Source organism: Podarcis raffonei, chromosome 7 (genome assembly GCF_027172205.1).
Source record: "Podarcis raffonei isolate rPodRaf1 chromosome 7, rPodRaf1.pri, whole genome shotgun sequence".
Taxonomy (NCBI): Eukaryota; Metazoa; Chordata; class Lepidosauria; order Squamata; family Lacertidae; genus Podarcis; species Podarcis raffonei.
Window position 1 is genome coordinate 39667501 of NC_070608.1, and position 26320 is coordinate 39693820.

A 26320-nucleotide genomic window follows, 5' to 3' on the forward strand; every position below is an offset into this window, starting at 1 on the left:
TTACAGCAATCCTTCAAGAAGAAATAGAAATAGTTTTTAATGATAGCATGATTTAAAACATAGAAGTACCTCACTTAGACTAATGTATTGGTCCTAACACCTTGAATATGGACATGTTGCAATGAGTTCTAGTTCTGAAAATAATAAGGATTATTGTATTTATTATGATAACCTTTTGAGTCAGTGAAATCTTCTGAAAGTTAAATGATAGTCATAGGAAATGAGAGAAAGAAAAAAAGATAATATGGCAAAATATTCTGATGCTGGAAAAAGTCTACGAATCACTCTCTCTCTCCTTGTCTCTCTGACTTTCTTTTGTCTTTAACAAAGCATTTAGATGTTTGGCTTCCCACATATGTAAATAAAAAGACTCTCAGTTGCAAGGCGTGTGTAGATTTTTCATCTAATAGATAATTAGGGCACAGGACTCTTTCACTAATCCTGTACTATAAAGGACTAAACTTATAGTTAAGATGGAAATATACATTTGAAACTAGTTCTTTGTTAACAAACCAAGCTATATGTACACTCATGATTTCACATCTTTGTTTCCTCTGTGTGCTTTGGAAAGTTATTGAATACGTTTACAGCTTTTTGTGTGTGAATACCTTTATTATGATATTTGAATTGCCTTCCTGCTGAAGAGATTTTTAAGGAAAAGATCGTGTTTAGAATGGAAACTTTCTAAATTTAGACTCTGCCTTCTACTTTCCGATCTTGTTATGGTCCCCCTCCATACACAATATCAGTTCTGTTTTGTAGTAATTTCATGCCTGCAAGCTAAGATTACCAATCTTTTTCTCTCTCCTCCTCCTCCTCCTCCTAAATATTCAATTACTGAATGATAATTATTACTATGTGGCCTTCTTGGCTTACTGTATTATTAGATTAATATAGATTTCTTGTGCCAAATTAGTGGGAATCATTTGTGTACAGAACAGCCAAGCAGGGATTTTAAAAAAAGTTCTTATTTACTAAAGAACTATTTGAAGGCCTTTCAAACAGATCTAGCTTTACAATTTCAGTATAGTGCTGATGATTCCCCCTGTTCTGGTTATTGCCAAAGGACTAAAACTTTGCAACACTTTATAATTCAGTGTTGCGAAAAGTCTGGGGTGGTGGTGGGGAATTCAGTACAAATACAATTTAAAATCATTTGGCCTTTGAATGGTTGGTAAGGAGACTAGTTATAGATGGAAGAAAAAGAACAAGCATGGAGCTGTCCATGGTGCCTTTTTCAAACATGATTTTTAAAAAGGTTTTCATGGAGCAAACTTGCTACACTCCACTGTTTGTTATATTTTAAGTTGTAGTAACATAAACAATCTTAAATTTTACTTTGGTTAGCAAAAGTACTTACTGAAAGCATATTATGAATGTTCCTATTATGTAATCAAGAGCGAAAAAGCACAGACTAACCACTCATAACTATCCAAAATTTCACAAAGTTATGAGTGTGTAGACAGAATTATCTTACCATAGTTTTAAAACGATGTGACACCTTGGATTTGTTTGGGACTGTCAAGAGTTTGGTTCCCTAGCTCTGGCTATATGGCATAAGAAAGTTCTACAAGATGCTTTTCTATTAGCTGACTAAAATGAACTGCGACCTATAAAGCTTCTAGCTGAAATTAATGGTTGACTGTAAGATAAATGGTTTCTATGGTACTAGTACAGTGTAAACAACAAAACCCCCACTTTGTTTTACCTGATTGCTCCTGAAATGTAATCTTGTCCTTATGTGACCTACTATGTTTTGGTAGAAAGTACAGTGTTTCTTTCAAGTTTGTTTCCTACGAAATTGATGGGAGAGGGACAATTATTAAGCAGAAAGTTTAGCATCGTGAAATTTAAAATCCCAAGCGGTATATAAACATTAAAAGAAACTTTGGACTGCTAATCCTAGGAAATGAGTTTTATGGATTGAATTCAACAAGGCTTCAGAAATGGTTCCATCTGCTGCCTAGCAGCTGGTGAAAGGATAAATTTAATTCATTAATTCATTTGGAAAAAAGGATCCAAGTAGTAAAGACTTCATTGCTCATAATGCATATAGGTGGAAATCAGAACTGAAATTTGGCATAATAGATCATCTTTGATAATGAGCAATATTTTTGTCACTATTTTTCCAACAATCCTGAAAATGTATCTAACATGTTTTGAATTATGTGAACCACTATTTTCATTTTTAAGAATTAATTGTAGTTATAAGAGTATAGTTTTCTTTCTAAACTTAGCAGTTTGTGTCTTAAGGCTTATATTCCATTTCCTTGTCTGTTAACTTTGTTTTATATAACTTTGAAAGTCTGCTGTTGCTCTCTGAAACACATCTTAGGTTCATTCTGCCAGTAAGACACATAAGCTGTTATCCCTATCTATTCAAAGTGATGAATTTCCTTTAGCATTCAGGATGAAGACTTAATATAATATACAAGTTTAAAAGTCAGCTTTCACACCAGCTTTCACTCAGGGATACACACCAGCTTTCACTCAGAATGCTAGCAAAGGCTCTCTCTCTCTCTGTGTGTGTGTATATCCCTAATTTTCACTGTAGTTAAAAAAATGAGACTTCTTTCTTATCTGCGCCTATCTACTATAAAAAGTTGTGCAGGAGTTAGACATTACAGTCTAGTGACATTTTAATGAAACTTACTGATTTAAGTAACAATTACAACTATTTAATAAAATTAAAAGGAAAAAAAGATATAAAACTTGGCATATATCTTCCTGCCTTTCCTTATATCTATTTTTTAAATCTAACAGTGAATGAAAAGTTATCCAAACTTTGGGGGGGGGGGGGCTCCCATAAAGAATTGCCTGGTTTTATTTAGCGTTCTTATTTTTTAACCATATGAGTATAAGCAAATGAGATGATCATTAGTTGCTGACGAATGTACTGAGTGACAAAGTTTAGTCGCTAAAGCAATTATAATACAAGCCAGGTTGAGCATGCAAAATGTGTGCATTTGCGAGTGTTTCTGCCTCAGATGATGATTTCATGAATGATATTTGGCTTTCCCCTGTTCCCTCTGTAGCCCATAGCTCACTGTGGTGGGTTTCTTGGATTTACTATAAAGGTTCTGTTCGCACCCTGTGGGTTGGGTTAAGAATTAGGATTTATGCATTTACTTCTACTGCTGCATTGTTTATACAGCTTTGGTTTAGTTTTGATCCCTTTTTTTTGCCTTTGAGGCTCTTCCACAGTGTCAGCTGCTGACTGATAGTAGGAGAACGGCCTCGTGGTGTGAATGAAAGGGACCTAGCGGTTGGTAAACAGAGATAAGGAATAAATAGAGCACAGGCAAAAGGAGATAGTTCTGTGAGAGCCCAGATTGCCGCCAGTCTGTTCAAGTGAGATGCAGTGCCTGTCCTTTTCCCAGATTAAATTAGTGTGCGAAATCTCCAGTGACCTCCTCCCCTTCTCCCCATACTCTTTAGCCAAGCTGAACAGCCTCTGCTGTAAAGTATTCATTTTATCCAGGGACAAGTTGGACAATAGAACTCTCCCTGATACTTATGGACAGCTGTCGTCATTCAGAGGGCTTTTCAGCATTTTCATTTTTCATAGGAGTTAAAAGGGTTTATGCCTTGTAACTGAAGAGAGGGTAGAAATACAGAGATGCCAACTCTGAGGTTGCCTGGAAAGACAGGAGGTGGGGGTGGAAATACACCTTTGCCAACCTGTGAAAAGCTGCTCATCTTGTTGTTTTGCTGTTTCTTAAAGGGATTTTAGGATGATAATGTGGTTACACTGAAGCATGAACTGGATGGAGGAAATAACAATAAAGTGCAGGAACATGCAGGGTTTCCAAAAGTTATTGCAATTATTAAAGGTCACCAGTGCAAACCTTACAGAGTGTCCCATCTCATTCTTCCTCCTTTTTTTGCATTTAAATCTGCCTTTTTCATTCAACAAACTCCCAAGAAACATTAAAGCCTCATGAGATACCTCTGTGGTCTCATATTTTTTTTGTGTGATTTACTGCAAATATATTCAGCATCTGACTGATTAAATAGACCTTCGGCAACCTTGAGGGTCACTGTGTAGAGTATGTACATAGAAAATGCATCAGCCCATTGTACCCTGGCAGCTAATGAGATTGGTCGTTAAGTAAATGACACAAAGCCTACAAAAAAAGCTTAGCAGCTCACTAGAGTATCACAGAGTGTCCCTGCACACCACACAACGACACAAACACTGGACTAACCTAGCCCACCCCTGCTTTATTCTACATCACTGCTTCCCTGATGTCAGCGCGAGAGGCAGAACAAAGGCTAAAAGGCACACGGTAAGTCAGTCTGACAATTATGCCCTGGGGGAAAGGAGAGCAAATCTTAGCCTAACCATAGCTTGAAAGTCCGTTTTGGACAAGTAGGTCATAATGAAGGGATTGCTTTTGTGCCACTTCCGAACAGGGGCGGGGGGTGTCTGTGGAATCAGTGCCTTTTTCTCTGTGTGTCATCTTTACAAAAGTTTTGAATTTCTAAAGTAAAGCAGAATGGAATGCTCAGTGAACTTAACGTTGCTGTGACTTAAGAAGATGCTGTGGGAAGAAATGCATTCTTTGACAGATCTGAATACAGTAAGCACTATCACCAACTTTACAAGAATCCACTATTTTTCTAGCTTTTTGCAGGACCAAAATCTTTTAAAGATACACTATAGAAATAACTGTGTATTAATTTCAGATTTCAACCTCCTTCTCAGCTGCTTGTTCCCTTGAATAAATGGCATGACATTTAGAATGATGTGTACCAAAATTAAGCTTTTTATCATTTTGGATATTCAGACACAGTATTAAATCATGATGTATTTTGCTCTCAGTTGCCCACTTGCTTTTGCTGAAAATAAAGATGTGAAGATGTATTGATTGCAAGCATAACACCAGTAGCTGTTTTGTTTTTGTTTTGGTCTTAAAAAAATACATACAGAGGAAAATAGCTGTGGTTGCCTGTTTATGTGATGTGTATGTACATTAGTGATGCCTGAGTTTAGCAGATCAAAGAATCCCTTTCATACACTTCTCTTTTTTTATTCTGAAAAAAAAAAATGGCAACAGGAAGTTGCAATGAAGTCTTGCTTATGCACCTTAGATATTTTCTGCTACTTTTACCTCCCCATGTAGTTACAAGTGTCAGGGAGGGTATTATGTGGCAAGTTATAGTTACCAGATATTTCAGGTAAATCCCATATTTTCTTCTAAAGTTGCTGAAATATGCTGATAACAGTGATAATCAGATAATATATTTTCCTTTGATAAACATGTTAAAATATACAGATCAGAGTGTTGTTTTTGCATTATCATGTCCCACAATCTTCCTTTCATAATTTAGAAGCTACTACGTTTTGGAAAACAAAAATCGCTCATGTGATTTATAAAACTAAGTCAGAATAATCAGATTATTTATGCAAACTTTTCTCACTCAGCAAAGGTTTCCTAAATTGTAATGCATTTACTTGGTCACTCATTTCAGCCAAACTTACCTGCAACTATTTACAGGTACTGGGCATTGTAACCTCACACTGCAATCCAGACTGCAGTGAAGTTGACAATAATTTTGACATAGATAACAGAACACACACAAAAGGTGTGATTTGTGTGTGACATTTGTCACAAACCAGTTGCAGTAAGTTTATATTCTCTAAAAAACATTTTAAAAGTTAAATTGTAAACAGTGTTAATAGCATGATTAGCAATCTGTACATGGCTAGTACCAGGTTGTTCATCTGCAACTGTGCTTTACACCTTCAATTTTTTCTGCTTGGACAGCTGAATGAGAAGTGTGTGAACACTTGATAATTATGATTTTACCAGATGTTCTTGGAAGTGTGTATCCCAGTAACATATATGTTTGTTTAATTCCCTAAAACATGGAATACAACTGTTTATTTTATTTAGTAACAGCTATCTTGAGAAAGTAAAAGTATCTAGTAAGCAATACTAAATTCACTACAGAACATGAAGTATCAGCTAGAGTTTTATTTTGAACTTTTGTAATTAACATTAATGCGTAATTCAATTTTCTCTGCAAGGTGATGTTCTTACCTATAGACGTAATCTTTGGGAATTTTCATAGAATCATCAAGTGGTTCTTACTGTATTGCTTTTGCATTGTAGGCACCTTTAAACGATGGTGTTTACATTAGTTAAGTTTAGGCACCTGTAAGTTACCCAGCCGCTTTTCATGGTCATGTGTTGGTTAAACTTCTTGTCGTGCTTTCATAAGTATTGTACATACAATCTGCATCTAGAAAAATCGTACACACCAGACCCTTATGATAGCATTTTAAAAGTCTAATGATTTCCATAAGATCATCACTTCCCCACCCCCAAAACATGTCCCCCTCCCAAAGACAGATAAACAGAAAACCATTCCTGCATGAGTTTTCAGACTGGCCATCATTTTATCACTTTTCAACTGGGACAAGGCATAGTGCTCAAAAACTACTGTGGCAGGAAGATGCCCCACTGTGGCTAAGACAACTCAGCAGTGCCAGCTCACATCAGTGTATATCTTTATTTCTTAACTCTGTGAGTTTGCTTTATTGGGTCACACCCCCCCCCCAACCCTGAGATTTTCGCTATTTTAATTTCAGAAGCCTGAAGCTGACAAGCGCTTCATAATTTTTTCCAAAACAATCTTTTTCATGACAATTACCAACAGGCTGGCACACTAGTGTAGTTTAGTGACATGCAATGTAGCAAATCATAAGGTCAGCAAGTTGCAATCTAAATCTCCGGGTTGGCATCTGATTGTGTAAATGAAGAGTGGCTTCAAATACCGACAATCCTGTCCCTCCATGTTTGTAAACAGCATTTGCTGATTGCATTAAAAACCCAAAAAGTAGTGCCGGGTTTTAAGGGTCTTATCAACTGCACTGAACTTCAAGAACTTTAACAAAAAAATATTTTGTGGTTGTAAAATATAACCTTACAACTCTCAGCCAAAATGAAAATAAAATACATGTCCAGGGAGATGGTGATGGGGAAGACATTTGCCTCAGACCCTGGAGAGCTGGAGCTTGTCATACTAGACCAGGCTAAGAAAATGAGAAAACTACTTGAACCTGTATAGAGCAGCTACCCATATTTCTATGCTCTAAGTTACTTTTGGACAACAAACTTTTGAAACAGCTAAAAAGCAAGATCTTTAGCTATGGCAAAAGCTTGTTCTCAAAGTTAACTTTTTGTCATCTTTTCATTAGCTCTTGGTTTTGCTCTTGTAGGCCAACAAATTGAAAAAATACAACCAAGTTTTTCCAATCACAGACGTATTTCTAAAATATACTTTCATTTGAGACCGTATGAAAGTTCCCCACAGTGCCATTGATGACCCAAAAAGTTTTGTCTTTGAAAGTTTACTGCAATTAAAACTTTATTTCCTACTTTTTTCATGATGCAACAGGAAATGTATCACCATATAGCAATCACCTATATAGAACAGACACCCCATCTCTACCTACTGTTATCGGGATACCTATAAAGCAGCTGGAATGGCAGAACAAAATAGTAATAGCTCCAAAGGCACTGTTATGGACTATCAGGTCAATTGACATGATACAGAGTACTAGCTCTGTTGATTCTCGGGGTCCCTCAACCCCCACAAGCCACTTTAAAAGCGATCAAAGAATTATTTGCCCTGCCAGCATCAGATATGTGATATTAAATGAAATAGTTTGCATTATCAAAAAGTGCATTAATAGACCCAAACAGATATTTACAATGTCCAAATACAATCTAACATTTAAATGGGACTTTCCTCCCCGAAGGAGACTATGTTTTCAGAGTGCTGAACAAAATTGTACTTCAGTGACATTTTCTTGTCCCTTAATTATAGTATGAAGATATAAATCCATTTGCAAACAAAATTGCCCTTTTTCCAAATTATGTATTTTGTGCTTGTAAAAATAGCCAAGCAATTTAAACATAATGTGGTCTTTTGCATTTGTCTCTTGCAACCAGATCCTAAACACATTTCCTTAGAAGTAAGACCCACTGAGTCTTACTGAGGCTTTCCTAAAGAATGTGTGGATAGAATTGCAGCTTCTTATATGATACCTATAAGATGTATCACTAAACACTACAAATCTGAGCATCCAGAATTTAATATAAGTATGAATGCTAGGTTCTTGTTACCCATCTACGTTTCATATTAACATCAGAATAATTCCAGAAAACATACATATTTCTCTATCAGGACATGCAATAAATATGTCAAAAATGTCAAAAAGGAACGGTTTAACAATTAATTTTTCATAAATAAATGATAGTAATAATATCCTGTTTTCAAAAACAGACAAAAATTACCATCCAATACAGACGACAAGCTACTAGAAGCTATACAAATTTTGCTGGATGAAATTCCAGAGCAACAATCAAGTGATCATTCGAATATGCCATTTTTACCAGATTTTCTCCAGCTAATCATGGCTTTTGTACAAATGACATTTCCACGATGATAAGAAGCAAACATCATAAAGTAGACTACATGAATTATTGACTGAGTACGATCAAAATACATATTCAGTAAAAGATCACCCTTGCTAAAGAGGAAAAGTGCATAATGTTTAAGTTTGTGGTCAACTTGTTTGAGCGGAGCTTTAGCTGCTCTGTATGTGAACCATCGCTCTCAGCAAAAAGGGTTAAAGAAAACGCATTCTGTTGCATCTGCTTATTAAATCCCTTACTTTAGTAGAAATTCAAATTTTGTAAGATTATTCGTTTTATTGATGCATATAATTATAATCACAAGCCATCTGCTGATTTGGCAGGCATGGTTAAAATCTCTAACTCTCATAACCTTTCAAGTACAGTGCCCTTGGGACTCTATTTCACTTTTATATTTTGGAAAACACATATGAACAAACAAGAGAGGTCATCTGCCGAAAGTCAGATTTGTTAAAAATCCCTCTGTGTTAGAGAACCTGGGCCTAAGCTTAAAGAAAGTATCCACCCCTCCCAAAGTATTGTGGTTTTGGTTTTTTAAAATTCTATCTCCAGGAACAGATTATTCTATCATGCAGTTGGGGAATTTGATTTTTTGCTAGGGATTAAAGCTCTTTTCTCTCACTCTTGGGACCATGGTTCCATTTTTAAACTAAAAGAACAAATATTGCTCAGTTTAGTTGTCACAGGTGATTGAAACACATTTGACCTTGCCTGTATTTGAAGCACATTTTATTTGGAGAACTGGTACCGCAAAGCAGCTAAAATATTCAGCTTCAACTGAAAAGTCCCAGGTTTGGATCTTACCATGAATTTGATAAATGTCTTTAGTGAAAAATTTGGTCTCAGTCTTCTATCTGCAACATTATTCACCTTATAGTGAAGTTCTTTGAACAATTATTATTATTATTATTATTATTATTATTATTATTATGCTCTTAGAATAACAATACTTCTGTTTCTTATGGGGAGAATAGGTTGTACATTTTGTCCTAATATCTGCCTTTCACCATGAAGATCAGAGGCCATTACTTTTCTTTTGAAGACTGGACTTGGCAATACACAAAATGTAGCACCTCATCAATATTCCCTCTGGCCTCCCTTAACTGTACACATATTTGTGTCATGCTGGCCACTTGCCTTTGTTTGTCAGGGGTCATCCACTCTGGCTTCTGCTGGGAAGGCAACAGAGAGTTTGTGGGTGATCAAACTTGAATGATACTGGAATTATTATTTTTATCTGAATATCCTGAAACATGGAGAAACGTTGAGGGGTGGGTGAGGTAGTGAAGTGACTGAAATCTGCAAGTGTAAAACTTGGAGTACATTAAAAGTGCTGTTTGATATTAAAATACTGTTCCATATTCAGTTAATCCCAACATAATGTTGCCATACTTTAGACCTGTTTTGTTATAATTCTCACTGTATCATAAGCTGAAACTTTGCCTTCTGTTTAATCAGTAATACATAAAAGGGATATATGCAGCATGCGTATCGATTTGCACCTTTTGGGAAGTTTGATTCTTGCACCACACCCCCGTTTACAGAGAAACAGGAGGTGAATGCACATGTTTGAAAGTGTCTGTGCAGCTGAAACAAGGGAAACTGGCTGAATGTAGCTCTGGTTTATTTTGCAACCAATTAAGTACGACATCTGTTGAAACACAGGAAACCAAGGCTCCCTTCCCCCCTTTCATAGAGTTATTTGAACTGTTTGTCTTTCATGTGGTAATCACAAATGATCATCTAAGAAATCAAGACGATGGTATACCAAGTTAATAGAAACTATTTTAAAAGGCTGTGTTTGTGAGGATGGGTTTACTGGGTGTGGAGAGCAAAACCAAATACTCAGGCACAGAAATATCATGATCACCCACTAAAATGGACGTTGTCACCAGGCTATAATCATAGAGCCACTGGGAGTAAGTTCCATTGACCTCAATGGTGATTTTATTTTTCTTACACCTGTATCTCACCTTTCTGCTATCATGGAATCCAAGGTAGTATTTATGGGGTTCGCAGGCAGTCAGCCATCCAGGCACTGACCAGACCCAAACCTGCATAGCTACAGCAAGGTGGTAGCCTCATGTTCCTTCAGACCATATCCTCACCATGAAGTTGATGCCACAGGCAACATTATTTTAAAGCACAGTTAGTTTCTGTTTGTGGTTGCCTGTAGCACACACATTGTGCATGCAAGAAAGGTTGCTACTTGTTATTTATAGCACAGTTCATACAAAGTTTTGGGCAGAGCTCTGGCATACACACAAAAGTTCCACATATGTAGTAAGTTCTGGGCCTTATATCTTATGCACCCTTACAACAGCAAAGGTAGGTCACTCTTATTCTGTAGGAAAGAAAGATGAGATAGGATTAATCAATGGTACCCAGTAAGCTCTTCGTCCATGAGTTGCAAATCTAATACGTTCAAATAAGAAAGAAAGAAAGAAAGAAAGAAAGGAAGGAAGGAAGGAAGGAAGGAAGGAAGGAAGGAAGGAAGGAAGAAAGGAAGGAAGGAAGAAGGTATCTTGTTCTTCAAGCTCATAATCCTGTCCCCAAAGCCTGAAATGACCTATATAAGGAATTTTTTTTAATCCATAGTAGAGCAATAACTTTATTAGGCTAACCAAAATGTCACAAAATAATGAGCAAGCTTTTGAATTCTTGGCCACTCTTTTGTGACATTTTGTTTGACATAATAAAAGTATTGCCGTACTTTGGATTTTACAATTTTATCTTTGCTTTTTGTGTAAGGAAGTTGCATTTTCCAGCTTTCGATTAGTCATGGCCTTATTAAGATAACCAGAGAAACTCTCTTGAAACAATCCCTTTCTAAATCAGACCTCAAGGGGAAATAGTTTCACTCTTAGGCTACTCCTGACCATATATTTTGGAAAGTGGATCTGTGGTGGTGTCTGAAGTACTCTATGATCACCTGTTGCTTCTGGAGGTATTTTCAGAAATAGATGGGGTGTGGCTACAGGCTGAACTCAACCCCTAATTGTAGTCCTTGAGTATTTACCTTGGCACAAAGAGAGGAGTGTAATGGCAGGAGATACGGCTTTAAAATGAAACAAAATCATAAGTAGGTTGGACTGTGATTGCATGGGATTATAGTCTCATGGAGTCTGCAGATGAGAGAAAACTGGCATGTTGCCTGATACACAAAATCAACCAATACCATTGAAACACATATTGTAAATGTCCTCCTCCCATGTGTGTGCCCAAATTTGTCTTTACTGCACATGCATGGTGTCGAGATTCCATGCCCCTGTCTACATTCCAAGCAGCTGTGGGTGGGTGGCATTCATAGAGTGATGGAGGCAAGACATGAAAAGTTCCTGTAAATTTCCATCTGTAACAGACATCTGTTGTCACAGCGAAGCATCAAGTAGTAGACTTAGTAATGTGTAAAGAAACTGTCCCTTTAGCTGAGATTAAATTTTATTACATTTTAGAAGTGCATTGACTGGTAAACATAGGCAACCTGGTTTTCAGGTAGTGATACTGTCTCCTGCAGGATCTTTGATATTTCATTTTTTTGCTATAATGCTGCTGTTCTTGGGTGTGTTTTTTTTAAAGAAATTGCCAGATATTTCATAACTTTCTCTTTTAACTCACTTTAAAATAGCAACTTTGGTGGTAGAGGTGGTCCTTTGGGAGTGAAAGTTCAGGATTCAAGTACAGCAGTCAGCAAATAAAATTTCAGGGGATTTATTTGTATAAACTGTCCATAGGAGAACTAAAAAGCTCCAGAACAAATATCAAAATGTGATGAGATGCTGGACTCAGGAAAATGTGTAAAACTTTTCAACTCTACCTTTGTGTTCTGCATCTTCATGGCTTTTATTAACTTCACATGTAATGAAATTTGTTTTAAAGCTTCAGGGCTTTTCCCGAAATCTTGGTCTACTTTTAAACCAAGTGTTAAAGGGAAAGGTAATCATTGCATACTTCAGAGTTTGCATATATAAATGTATTTTATCTGATCCACCATTCATTGAATAAGCTTATTTTTCAAACTCAGAGACCAACTCATGCTTTTCTTTCCCCAAGTCTCTTCTCTTTGTACCTTTGCCACACACAGAAACCCTTATTTCTTTCACTTAGCTCTGCTGAAGCATAACTTACTGAAGCTTCACTCACACATAAAAGTCTGTCTCTACAACTGTTCCGGAAAGACTACCTCTGGTTTGTGTTTTGTAAGCTGAAATGTGTTGTCCTGAAATGTATGAAATGCACATTCATAATGCTAAAATTCAGAGCTCTAAAAGATGAAGGTAAAATCAGCTGAACTCAACAAGATTGGCATTTCTGGAGGAGTTTTCTAAGGCCAGGCAGAGAGAGAACTTCATATTTCATTTTTCTCCTTCTCTTGTAACTGAGGTTCATGTCTACTACCCCATCCCAATAATCACATCCATCTCTCTCTCTGCCCCCTGGCCCTGGTATTGCACAGTGTTGACATTTGAATGGAGTAGCTAATCAATATGGATGGTGATAACTTCTGGCTGTTGACGTATGGATGTTGACTTCAAGGAAGAACTCTGGCTCAGTGCTAGCATCTCTGTTTTGCCTGTGCACAAGTTCAATACAGGTAGGGCTAGAAGAGATCCCAGTCTGAAACCCCAGGGAGTTTCAGTAAGTTGTTTTCAGTAAGTTGTTTCAGTAAGGCTTTTGACAAAATCCTCCATGATATTCTTGTGGAGAAGCTGGTAATATGTGGGCTGGATGAGGTAACTGTTAGGTGGATTTGTAGCAGCTTGACTGGCCCAACCCAAAGAGTGCTCACTAATGGTTCTTCATCATCCTAGAAAAATGTGACCAGTGAGGTGCTGCAGGATTTTGTCCTGGGCCAATTGTTGTTCAACATTTTTACAAATGACTTGGATGAAGGAATTGAGGGGATGTTCATCAAATTTGCAGATGACACCAACCTGGGAGGGGTAGCAATAGGTTTTAGTGAAGAATGATAGTACTGTATCTGAGGAAACACTGAATAACACCTGCACTCTAGAATCTTAGATTGAAATAAATAAACCAATAATATGTATAAGGAGCATAAAATTGAAACAGCGTCCAAATGTGTTCTTAGTGATCCACTATAAGCATATGATTGAAATCGCCTTGCATATTTTGTATACGGAAGTCCGCTCACCGTTTCTGGTGGCGATGTTGCAGCCAGGCATCAGGGCCCCTGCAGTGATCCAGCGGGGGGGGGGGGCAGAGCTTGACGTTCTCCTTGTTGCTGTCTGAGCCATGTTGCTTGCGCTGGGTGGAGCCATGCCAAGGGGTGACCCCACCAGCCAATCAGCACCAGCAGAAGGTGTGGCCATTGGAAATTTAAACTGCTGCATGGCCAGGGAAACCTCCTCTCGTGCCCTTTGCTGGATCTCCCTACCCACCCACCCTCTTTTTTATGCTTTTTATGACACGACTTTGCTATGGACAAATTTTGGTTGCCACATTGTTGGGGCTAGATAGGAATTTTCCCATTTGGCAAATTGGCACCAGCCATTTGGTTTTCGCCTACCTTGTGGCAATCATCACAACTTTGTGAGGTTAGGCATTGAGTAAGCCTTTGTTTGGATGGAGGGGAGGTTGTAGCCTCTGCCTGCCCCTCCTCATTAAGGATACCCTGTTATAGGGATCCAGGGTGTGTGGATTCTGTTCAATGCCCAGACGTGGGCTAGGGTCATGCCACAACTCCAAGGGGGACCCCTATTTGATGCAAGTCACAGGGCTCGCCCTATTGGTGGTTTACCCTTAGATGGAAACCCTGCAGATGAGCGGGAGTTGAAATATATCCTGGCTTCAGTGCCTAAGCCACACCACTCACATCTGTAACCAATAAAGTTGTGGCCTATTTGAACCCATAAACCCAAATACTCATGTCCTTGTGTATTATCCACTAGGGAATTGTGGGTCACAGGGTCTTGGCATGCAATTGTATTCTTATTGTGATTCTAATGCTTTAATTGGTTGTTAAATTTGTGGTATCACTCTGTGCCCTTTCTTCTTCATTCCATTTGTCACCTAATGATGAGATTTAGCTTTTAGGGATGATATGTCCTCCAGCTACTAGGTAATGCTACCCAATGTGACTTCTCTTGACTCTTTACCTACTGCACTATCTAAACTTAAGCTACAGCTTTGCTAATGTAAAGGTAAATACATTTCTCATTACTTCTGCTCTCTTCCTCACAAGGGACTTGTGTCTTCCACTTAACCTCTGATTTTTATATTTCCAAAATCCAGGGAAGCAGTCATTGAGGTTTCTTTACCCCAACAGTCCTTGATGCAACCTAAAACCTGGTTTGCACTTTACATACTAATATAATTAACTCTTAATAACTTCCTTTGCATTCAATTGTAAGAATGTTACAATCCTCCAGGATCAGGAACAGCATGCCTCTAAATACAAATTGCAGAGGATTCATAGATGACTATTGCCCTCAAATCCTGCTTGTGAGCTTCCTTTATGCATCTGGTCAGCCACTGTGGAGAAAAAGTTGCTGGACTAAACAGTTCTAGAATCTGATCCAACATGGTTCCTCTTCAGGGCTTTTCATGCCCAACTTTTTCTCCATTCCTTCTACTTTTTTTAAAAAAAATCTAGTCTGAAGAATTATTATGAAGAACTCAAAAAGCTTGCTCACTACTTTTTTGCATTTTTTAAAATCTTGGTGGTCTTTTTAAGGTATTCGCTTACAAGAATGTATCATCCTCATGATAGCTCTGTATTTCACATAAATGTTCATTTCAAATATTTTAGGGACCTTTCAATGATTTGTCAGTGCAATGCTGCTCAGGAAATGGTAAGGGAAACAGAATTTGTTGGCTAGGAATTTTCTCAGAGCTGTGACTGCAACACTTCCAAGTAAGTATTGCTAAGTGGAGAGTGTAGGAATGAAGTTTAGCAATGGTAAATGGCTAACACTGGAAATATTTTATTTTCATTTTAACTCTAAAAAGCCAACACCCTTTTGGATTATGTTCTTAGAATGTTGAGAAAGGTTGTGGCGTCATGTTTGCACTACCACTTAAATGTGGCTCAGATACTCACTTTTCTAGAGAGCTGTCCAGGGGCTGAAGTGTTCAACATAGCAGGGGAGCTGTCCAGTTTATGAGACGCTGATAATAGAACAGGATATGGTGAGAAATCAACACTGGGTAGGTAACAAATAAGCAGCTTGATAGCTGCCCCACCAGCAAGATCCTGGTCCAAGCAAATGTTGGGACAGGCTTTTCCTTCCTGAGCATGGTTTAAGGATGGGCTTTTCCTTCTTGAGTGTGGCTTAAGGATGCTTCAAGACAGGCACTATGCCTTTGGTTCTGGGCTTTCACTCAACCCATGCTGCTGCCTCCACTTCTGAGTGTGATCTTGGCAAGGTTGGAGATGGCATCTGAGACAATTTATGGTTGTCTGGGTCCATTGAATACACAAGCACAACATTTCTTTGGGTGATTGTTCAGGGTCTGCTGACTCCCTTGAAACCTGTAGCTCAGAGATGGGGAACCTGTGGTCCAGCTGATATTGATGGACTACAGCCCCCATCTCAGTGGCAATGATGTCTGAGACTAATGATAGATAGAGTCCCACAACATCTGGAAGGCCACCCCTATTCCAGACATAAAAGGTAGGCCTAGTGACAGGGGCTTCCTCTGGGGAGGATTTTAATCTTGTTCTGATCTGATCCTGAAAGGACGATAGTGGGGCTCAGTTCAGTCCTTGCCATCTGCCCTAGGAGGAAATCCTATTCTTTAATCCTGGACAGGAACAGGTTGTCAGTGGGATGGAAAAGCCCTTTATATATGCCGAAAAGTGCTTTTCTTTATTATACATTACTTTCTTTTCATATCTGCTTTTTAGGAAGGAGGAGTGAGGCTATTGATAGATCACGTTTTGCTAAAGGCCATGGATACAAGCAGAAGATGTAGATCAAAACCCAAAGCATCTGTGTTATTATTACTATTTGTCTCCTTACTTTAGTGCCTCCACTGTTTCATGCTGTTTTGCTCAGGAGGGCTATAGAAACTCTAAGCTGCTGATACAAGTCATTAAATGTGTGAGGCAGCATTTGTTTTACTACTCTGGTCTCAGCCTGGAGCTGCAAAGCTAACCATTACATTTGTGGTGGACACGTCCATAAATATAGCACTCCTTTCTTACTTACTTCACATGTGTAGTTTCCTCAGAAGAAAGTTGGAGGCAATGTGAAGATGGGAGCTGCCAAATTCAGGTTGCTTCCAATGTTATTCCTACTTGGAGCAGACCAATTGAAAATAATGGACATTACTAACTTCAGTCCATTCATGTCAATGCGTCTTCTCTAACTTAGTTGGACACAACCCATAGTTTCTTGCACTTTTTATTGGATATCACAGAAATTAGCATTATCACAAATACTCATACATTTTGACTGGCAGATGTTCTAAGTGGAGTCTCAAAGTGAGAGGGACTTTCACTTCATGCTGGAGCATATATTTTGCATGAAGAAGGCCCCCAATTCAGTCCCTGACATCTGCAGTTGAAAGAGTCAAGGGAGCTGGTTGTGTGAAAGACCTCTGCCCCAGATCCTAGAAAGATGCAGCCAGCCAGATTAGATCAGGGGTTGCCGATGTGGCACTCTCAAGCACATGTGTGCCCTTTTGATGGCACCTGCAAGGTTCCTTCCCCTACTGAAAGTGGGCTTAAAAGAAGCAGTCTGTTGTAGCTAATGGAATAGGTTGTGTGGAGTGTGCTTCATTACAGCATATTTTGTGGTTTCTCCAGATTCCAGTTCGTATTCAGGATAAAAGAACAGGATTTCCTTCCAGGGCAGGTAGCAAATGTGCTTGTATGTCCAAAAAAGTTTGATGACCCCCTGGAGTTGACAGAAGTGAATTAGATATATAAATATTCTGTCCTGGTTTCTACAGTAGTTTCCTATGATTCTAAAATATTTGAAAAACAGAATTTTGTTTAGTTACCATCTATATAGGGATGCGGGTGGCGCTGTGGGTTAAACCACAGAGCCTAGGACTTGCCGATCAGAAGGTCGGCAGTTCGAATCCCTGCGACGGGGTGAGCTCCTGTTGCTCGGTCCCTGCTCCTGCCAACCTAGCTGTTTGAAAGCATGTCAAAGTGCAAGTAGATAAATAGGTACCACTCCGGTGGGAAGGTAAACGGCGTTTCCGTGTGCTGCTCTGGTTCACCAGAAGCAGCTTAGTCATGCTGGCCACATGACCCAGAAGCTGTATGCCGGCGTCCTCGGCCAATAAAGCGGGATGAGCACCGCAACCCCAAAGTCGGCCACAACTGGACCTAATGGTCAGGGGTCCCTTTACATTTTTACCATCTATATATGGCTTTCTTAGAAGTCACACAGGCTAACTCCTCATCATAGATATGGGCAAAAAGTACTGAAATGGTTATCATTCCATAAGAAAATAATTTGACTGTTATAATATCATTAATCCTAAGATCTCAGGGTGGGGGACAATAAAAATATATGTAAAACTACTCATTTACAAGCTGCTTAAAGTAACATAGTTCAGTGTGGTCTAATGCATGACCCGAAGGCAGCATGCAGCCTTCAAGGCCTTTTTTTTTTTTGGCAGCTCTCAGCAACATTTGAAACCCCTGCAGCCCTCACACTGCCTTCCCAAAACCAGGTAAGTGAGGCACTGGGCTTTGGAAAGAAGGCATAAGATTCTGACAGGGTTCTAGAGTCCTCCCTCCTCCTTCCCAAAGCCCAGCTTAGGGAAGGAGGTGGGCAGGCTCTAGGACCCTGCCAGAGCCTCACACCTCCTTCCCAAAGTTCAGTGCCTTGCTTAGCTAGCTTTGGGAAGGCAGCATGAGGGCTGTGGGGTTGTCAAATTTTGGTCCCATTTCCCCCTCCCCATGTGTGCACGACAAGGCAGTGTATTGGCCCACAGGTTCCATGTCAAAGTACTCTTGTGGCCCGCTTAGTATGAAAAGTTGGGCTGTCCTGTGTTATATCATGAGGAACTACAAGCTTATAAAAATGCAGTTTAATGCAGTTTAATTTTCATTTAAAAATAAATAAATTGAATGAAATGGAGAAAAAAGTACGTAATTGAGTCAAGATATTAAAGGTATTGAACTTGAAGACTGTGGTAGAGTATCATAATAAACACTGTTATAGCAATTTTCATAACTAGATACGTACAAACACTGTCAAAAGAAAAGTGCACAATAGATGCTGTTGGTTCATAATCCTCCAGATTTTGGAAGTTTACCAAGTCCTTTGTAGGCCACTCTTCATTGCTGGCGGGTTGCATTTGCCTTGGTGCATCGCAAGTTCTGCAGGCCTCTTTTAAAGGCACAGCTGACCTGCCAAAGGAAGGGGGGGGAATCTGGCAATACTAAATGTGATAGAGCATCACTACCTTCCTGTGTGTCAGCAGATGAATTGTGGGCTTTAAGCCCCAATTAACCCACATGTTGTACTCAATCACAGGCATTATGCTATTGAATGTATATTAAGAAGCCACCAACTGTTCAGCTGTATACTTCCCTCCCACCTTTTGAGCACCCAGGGATATACCTCCTAATGTTATACTACTAGTAGTAGTAACAAATGGTCAGCTCACACCATTAGCTTCTAAGGAGATCACCAACTGCCTGAGACAACTCTGCTGCTTTTTCTCTATTGTAATTTTTTAAAAAGTATTTTAAATAGCGAATTACCCTGATTGCCTTGCAAGAAACACAGAATATAAATACATCAAATCAATAATAAATAATGATTTGGAGGATCTGTCAGAGGCCTTCTATGAATGGAAGTGGAGAGGTATTTCCTCTGTTTTTCCTATCCAATGCAGCACCACACACCGTCTCCCATAGTGATTCAGAGGGTCCCCAATCCTTTGTAGCAGACTTTTCTGCAGAGTAAAAGAGAAGTGCAATCCTGAGAACATTCCATTCTGAGAGCAGAACCACTCATGGAACTCTAGGTCCAGCCCCAGGGGTGCAACAGAATTGGGTTTTTGTACTGGAGCATATATAACACAACTTTGAGTTGGTGAACTTAGATTTTAGGGGGTGGGGTGTAAACAACCAGTGCAACCAGTGGAAGGCTATTGAGATGACAAGTGAAGCAAATATTAATGGTGGATTCCATATTTGTTTTTGTTTGTTTGTTTGTTCTGCATTTGTTGATTCTGCTCTTTCTCTAATGAGCATAGAGCAGAGTGAAAGTTTTAGCCATCTCTACTGGTTTCCCTGCAACAACTCTGTGAGATAGGTTGGGCAGAAAGATCATCACTTGATCATAAACATAGGAAGCTGTGCTCAGATCACTGGTCCATCTAGCTCCATGTTGCCTACATTGACTAGTAGTGGCTTTCTAGGGTCTCAGACAAGGGCTTTTCCCAGTCATGTTTGGAGTTGCCATGCATTGAAACTTCGACTTACGTTATGCAAAGTATGTGCTCCACTACTAGAGCTCAGTCCTTTCCTAAGATACAGGGTTAGGCAGTGAACATGGGCATTTAAACCTGGGCCACCTCGGTAATAATCTGACACTCTAACCAGTACATGTGGGGACCCATATTATGGGAAGAAAGGAACAATGTATGCAGGCAGAGAATGAGAAGCAGTGGGACTCTGTAGCTGGGATGGAACAATGGAAGCAAAGACTTACCTTGTATACCTCTGCCTGGAAACTTTTATCTTTGGGAGAGGCACTCCTTGTACTGCTGCTCATCTTCTGTCTACTTTGTACTTAGGTTCCTCTTATGTCAACTAAGACCAGGGCCTACCATGTGGCAGCAACTGCCCTTTAGAATGTGATTTCAATGAACACTGGGTAGACAGGCACCTACTGTATTGGCATTTAGACAGCATTTAGTTCACCAACACTTCCCCTGAGGAGTGATCTGGCTATGTTGATCCAGCTAAGGTGATGTGTTAATTTGATTTACTGATTTGTGATATATTTTGTAATTGTTTTATGAATGCTATTTTATTTTTATTTTATGCTGTTTATTGCTATGATTCTTTTTGTTAATACTGATGGTATATAATTTTTTTGCAAATAAATGAATAAACACCATTTTTTCACATTAACCTTACAGTGGTACCTCGGGTTAAGAACTTAATTTGTTCTGGAGGTCTGTTCTTAACCTGAAACTGTTCTGAACCTGAGGTACCACTTTAGCTAATGGGGCCTCCCGCCGCCGCGCTGCCGCCGCCACGTGATTTCTGTTCTTATCCTGAAGCAAAGTTCTTAACCCGAGGCACTATTTCTGGGTTAGCGGAGTCTGTAACCTGAATTGTCTGTAACCTGAATCATCTGTAACCAGAGGTACCACTGTATTTGTATATGACATGTAATGCAGGTCAGGATAAGACTGGCCTACATGCATATAGCAGCGTGCACTAAACTCTGTACGAGATATCCAGGATGTTGATAGGCTGGAATGTGTACAAAGGACAGCAACCAATTTGATCAAGGGTCTGGAAAGCAAGTCTTAAGAGGAACAGATGAGGGTGTTGGGTAGGTTTAACCTGGATAAGAAGAAACTAAGCGGAGATATGATAGCCATCTTCAAATATCTCAAAGGCTGTCACATGGAAGCAAGCTTACAGATGGAGCAAGCTAGTTTTCACCTGCTCCAGAGGGTAGGATCCAAATCCAAGGCTTCAAGTTACAAGAAAGGAGATTCCAACTAAACATTAGGAAGAACTTTCTGACAGTAAGAGCTATTCAACAGTGAAACAGACTCCCTCAAGAGGTTGTGAACTCTCCTTCATTGAAGCAGAGGTTGCATGGGTATCTGTCATTGATGCTTTAGTTGACATTGCCTTTCCACTCTACAATTCATTTATTCTATGGTTCCATATAAGTTGGGGATGGTGCCAACTGGTGCAATCCTGACCCCCTCCCATGCTAATTTTACATGACTTTTCATCTGCAAAGCCCTCTTATACAACGTATTCCACATGACATAACTTTCTACTGTATATTCATTCAACCTTATCTGTAAAATAGTCATACATCACTTTAAGGAAAAACCTGGCTTGGATACGACAAACCTCCAGAAGTGCAGATTTCCACTAGGAAACAACCACAAATAATGCCCCTCTCCTTTCTCCCACTGTTCTTATTCAATATATGGAGGACAGAATCAGGGAGATGGCCTTGATACATTCTGAGGTATACAGGGTCCTAGCCATTTAATCAGTGAGCAATTTTGCTTCTGTTAAGAAGGTGACAGTGAACCAGCAAAATGCTTATTTGCAACATTTTCACAAGTACACTTAAACAGCTGCGTAGCACAGCTTTTTCCAGTTGTGAGGGTGAACACATAGAACTATCTGTAGTCCACTCTGAATAGTTTGCTCCATATTTTCCAGATAAAGTCTTGTCACAACCATTTTATTTGGGTGCTCCATTTATGTCAGGGTCTGTACCAGCAATCATCTTAGCATCCATTAGTCACAGTTGCTTGGGTGAGTTTTCAGATTATTAACCCTGAGGATGAACTTAGGAAAGTCTGTGCCATAATATGGCTGCTCAACTCTTGAACTTTCTAATAATAGCAAGTTGCTAGAGGTTAACAGATTTCTCATTCACTGAGGGATCTGTTCCTGTTTTCCTGAAGGAGGTCTGATAGATTTGTGACCATCTAGTGACCTAGGTAGTTATAGACCAGTCCTGATTTTCCATTTTGGGACAAGATGGTTAACAGGCAATGGGTGACTAGTGCACAGTATCTTGGGTAAATCTGCTTAGCTGTATCCTTATCAGTCAGGTTTCTGACCAGCTTTGAAGTTAGAAATTTCTTTGCTCACTGTGGTGGCTGGGGCTGATAGGTGTTTAGTCCAAAATGTCTGGAAAGCACAAGATTTCACATTCATTTCTGGGCCCAATTAAAGCTGCTCACATTCATGTTTAAAGCCCAAATGATTTAGCCCCCAAATCCTCTGCAGACCCACTCAGGTGTTACGATCAACAGAGGAGGCCCTCTTTGTAGTTCTATCCCCTTCGGAAGTTTGAGAGTGTGTATCCTTGGACAGGACACTAGTAGTATACTGTGCATACCTTTTGCCAAAGTGACAGGTGCCCCACCGCTTTGAGGTGTCAGGTGTAATTTGAGACTTAAGCCCTGCCCCTCCCTCCCCTTCCCTCACCTCTCTTAGCATTTCCCTCCCTAAAAACCCATTTTAATTCATTCCCTCTTTCTAATCCCCCTTTTTGTTGGCCTCTCTTTTTATTTCATTGTCTCCCTGCCCCCGTGTGAGAATGTGTGGTGCCTGTGCATTCTTCAAGAGCTGTAGTCTGTTCTGAGCATTTCCTGCAATGTCCAAGGTTCAAGAGCAGGGGAAGAAGCATACCTACCTGCTCCTACCTGTGTTACAGATTCTAGAAGGTGGTCCTGGGAGACATTTGTTCTCTCCCCTAGGCAGTGCTTTTTTCTATAAAAAATGTTTAGGGGGTACTATCATTCCATATGAGACTCAGGAAACACCGTGACAGGAAATGAGGCTGCCATCAGGGGTAGCAACGGAACTGACGATTCACCGTGCTAGAGAAGAAGCTATTATTTTTATTATTTTTTTAATTGGTTTCTTCTCTTGTTAGATTCACAAAATGTTTAGGGGTATGCGTATGCCTGCGTCCCCCCAGAAAAAAGGCACTGCCCCTAGGAGTTAATCTTGTTAAGCTCCTCTCTGCCCAGTATTGCCACCCCTGCTTTTTGATATGCACATAAAATCAGCGAGAGACATTGCTGAGTAATTTACAAAGCAGTGTCATTAGAACGTGTGTGACACCCAGCTCCATTTCTTCTTTTCATCTGAACCAGGTGTGGCAGTAGCTCCCCTGAATGAATGTCTGCAAATGGTGATGTATTGGATAAAGGTGAACAAAGTGATGCTGTATCTAAACAAAAGAGGAATTATGAGAGGAAGAATCAAACATATTCCCTTTGGGGGAACTGCCCATTCTGGGTGGGGTCACACTCACTTTTAGGTGTCAGGACAGGTGAACAGTTTTTGAGTACTTTTGGATCCAGCTCTGCTCCAGGATGCCCAGGTAGTGCTTTTACAACAGGAAATATTGTGGCATTTTAAAGACTAACAAATGTGCCGCAGCATAAGATTTAATGGACCAGAGTCTACTTTATCAGATGTACAAAATCAGATGTACAAATTTGTTATTAAGATGCCACAAGTCTTTTTGCTGAGTTTTCTGAAATGGAATAAACTGGCTGCCCCTCTGGAACTAGGTAGTGCTTGTTGCCTGAAGTGCTTTTTATAGGTTTCATCTCATTCACCAACTGCACCCACAGCTACAACACAAAGACCATGCTACTGGCACTCATACTGTAATGGCATCCAGATTTGGCTACTGTAGAGTAATACATGTAGGGCTGTCCTTGAAGATGGTCCATACATTCAAGCTGGTTCATGATGGGGGTGGAATTGAAAGCTGCCAATGGTCTATGTTATCTATATGTTATGCTATTAATATTCTGCTTTTCAGGCATGATTCCCCCCCACAAAGTTTCTTATAATTGAAATTGCACATAAAAGTATAATATATATTTGGCGGGTGTGCAGCCACTGATGTCATCAACCAGATTCTCCAAACCCTTCCCTTTAGGGGGAGTGGACTGAAGGTGGATGGCTGTTAGCAATGGATGGGCAGTTGGAATGCCTGGGAGTTGATGGTAGTGCAGGGATCTGCCAGAGCCACATCCTCTGAAAGCATCCTACATTCCAGAGTAGCACAAGTCTTAATCCTGATACCATCCAACCAAACCATTTGTCTTATTAGGAACAGTTTTTTAAAAGAAAGTCTAGCCCTTATAGAACTGAGATATTTGTTTGTTACTGTGTTATGAATGTTGTGGTTTTATACTGTAAACCACACTGTGAACCTTGGATGAAGAGCAGTATAAAAATTTAATAAAACAAGCAAGCAAGCAAACAAACAAACAAACAAACAAACAAAACCACAGTCAGGTTTAGTATGTAAGAGAAGCAATGATAGTAGCAAAAAACAGAACATTGGTCAGAGATGGAATTTCCTGATTCCTTTTGAAGCTGTTTATTTTCTCTGGGCCAAAGTGAGAGATGCCCAGAGAAAACTATGGAGAAATCAAGGATTTCATGTACCTGGTATAAGGGGACAGACTGCCTCCTCTGCCTTTGTGCTCTTTCTAAGTCAGGTGTTATTTTTGTGGAAAATAAGTGTTTTCTCTTTTTTAGTATTTAAAACTTTTTAATAGTGCTGACGACAATATAGTCAATTATCCCCATATTGCATTGTTGTGTATTGGGTGGTGGGGTGGATACGTGTGTCTTTGTGTGAGAGAGAGACATACAACAACAGTGTAGGAGGTTAATGTAGGAGGTTAGAGGTGGGCCTAAAATTCTCATATGGACCAGCTGCTTATTGCATCTTAGGTCGCCCAGTTCTATATGCCCCCTTCGTCCCTCTTCAAGCACAAATCAAGCACAGTTACATTCAGATGCCTTCTACTATTGTGAGACATGTGCAGAGGAGTTGTCTTTTAAAAAATTTGCATAATTAGCAAACATTTTGCATAGCATGATGATTAAGCTACCTGGATTTGGCGAACTGGGATATGTCCATCCTACATATGAGGGCCACCAGGGGGCACTGAGCATGTGAAGAGGGGCACAGGATGCAGCAACAGACCCCACCCTTGACCCACATACACCATCAACTCTTGTCAACAAACATACCCAAGTTCTTTCTTTGTACAGAAGGGCCAGTGAAGGCCTGGGTGGCAGAGGTAGGACCTACCCCAATGGTGCTAAGCCTTCCATGCCAAGCTTTGCCAACCTGGCACCCTCCAGATATTTTGGACTGCAGCTCCCATCAGCCCCAGACAGCAGGTTGGCAAAGGCTGCCTCATGCATTCAGTAACCCCAGACTCCTGATGCCTGCATAAAGACACCTCTGCCATAAAGCCTTCTCAAACTATTTTTACATGGCATTTTACATTACCTTCTACCATGCAGATATAATCACCTCTTCGTGTGCCAGTGGATGCTGCAGTACTTAAAAAAAAAAATACAGGCAAGAGATTCTCAAAAGCTGTAAAGGTATTGGATTTTTGCAACATCTAAGGCAGTGGTAGAAGTAAAAAATAAAAATGCAGGAGCAGAGTCATTTGACTATTTTTTTTTTTTGCCTCACTCCTTTGTCACTGTGCATGCACATTGTATGGGTTTTCTATAAAAAATATAAAAAAGGGTTGTGGTACTTTTTCCTTTGTAAAATCATTGCACAACAAACATCCCCAATATACAAACAAGGCTTGAGCTCCTGTGTTTGTCCACAGCTAGAGCTACAGATGAACACAGTGTAGTTGTGTGATGACAGGAACAGCTGACTCATTAGTAGAGAGCAGTGAAAGGTAATTAACCCTGGGAAAAGTACAGCTGCCATGCGAGCTGTTCCTTTCTGTAGGATCTGATTAGAAATTAGTGTTAAACCACTGATTCTTTTAAAAAATGTCATTGATAATTCACTTTCACTTTCAGGTGTGGCCCCCCGAAAAAGGGCCTGGAATGGTACTTGCAGTGTCGTCAGTCTGCTGTTTTTTAAAAGGTCATTAATCTAAAAAAAAAGGGGCTGTTTGAGAAAACACCACACACCTGTTTGGCTCCCAACGGAGTTTTCTAATTATGATCACTGAATGTTTTGAGGACACACTTAAAATCTGTGGACAATGTGAAGAACGCTTGAAACGATAGATAGACAAATACATATTAAGTCAGGGAATTGTTCTTTCAAAGGAAGGAATTGGTGTACTTTTACGTTGATCGTGTAGATTGTTTTTAGCATCTGCTGAAAATCATTTTTTTACTTGTCAGCATCTTATCT

General features: G+C 39.6%; 1 protein-coding gene across 10 annotated transcripts in view; it reads left to right on the plus strand.

The window, feature by feature from the left end:
• The window catches only part of ST18 (ST18 C2H2C-type zinc finger transcription factor), a 183603-nt gene that overhangs the window by 58276 nt on the left and 99007 nt on the right, over positions 1–26320 (plus strand). Inside the window, exon 1 of one of the 10 annotated variants that reach the window (XM_053396173.1) lies at positions 4163–4289. The exons of 8 other annotated variants lie outside the window; for them this stretch is intronic. The gene's annotated coding sequence lies outside the window, so the exon portion shown is untranslated. Of the gene's footprint in view, positions 1–4162; positions 4290–26320 lie in introns of those variants that run through there. One more of the 10 variants, XM_053396179.1, reaches the window with a different exon arrangement.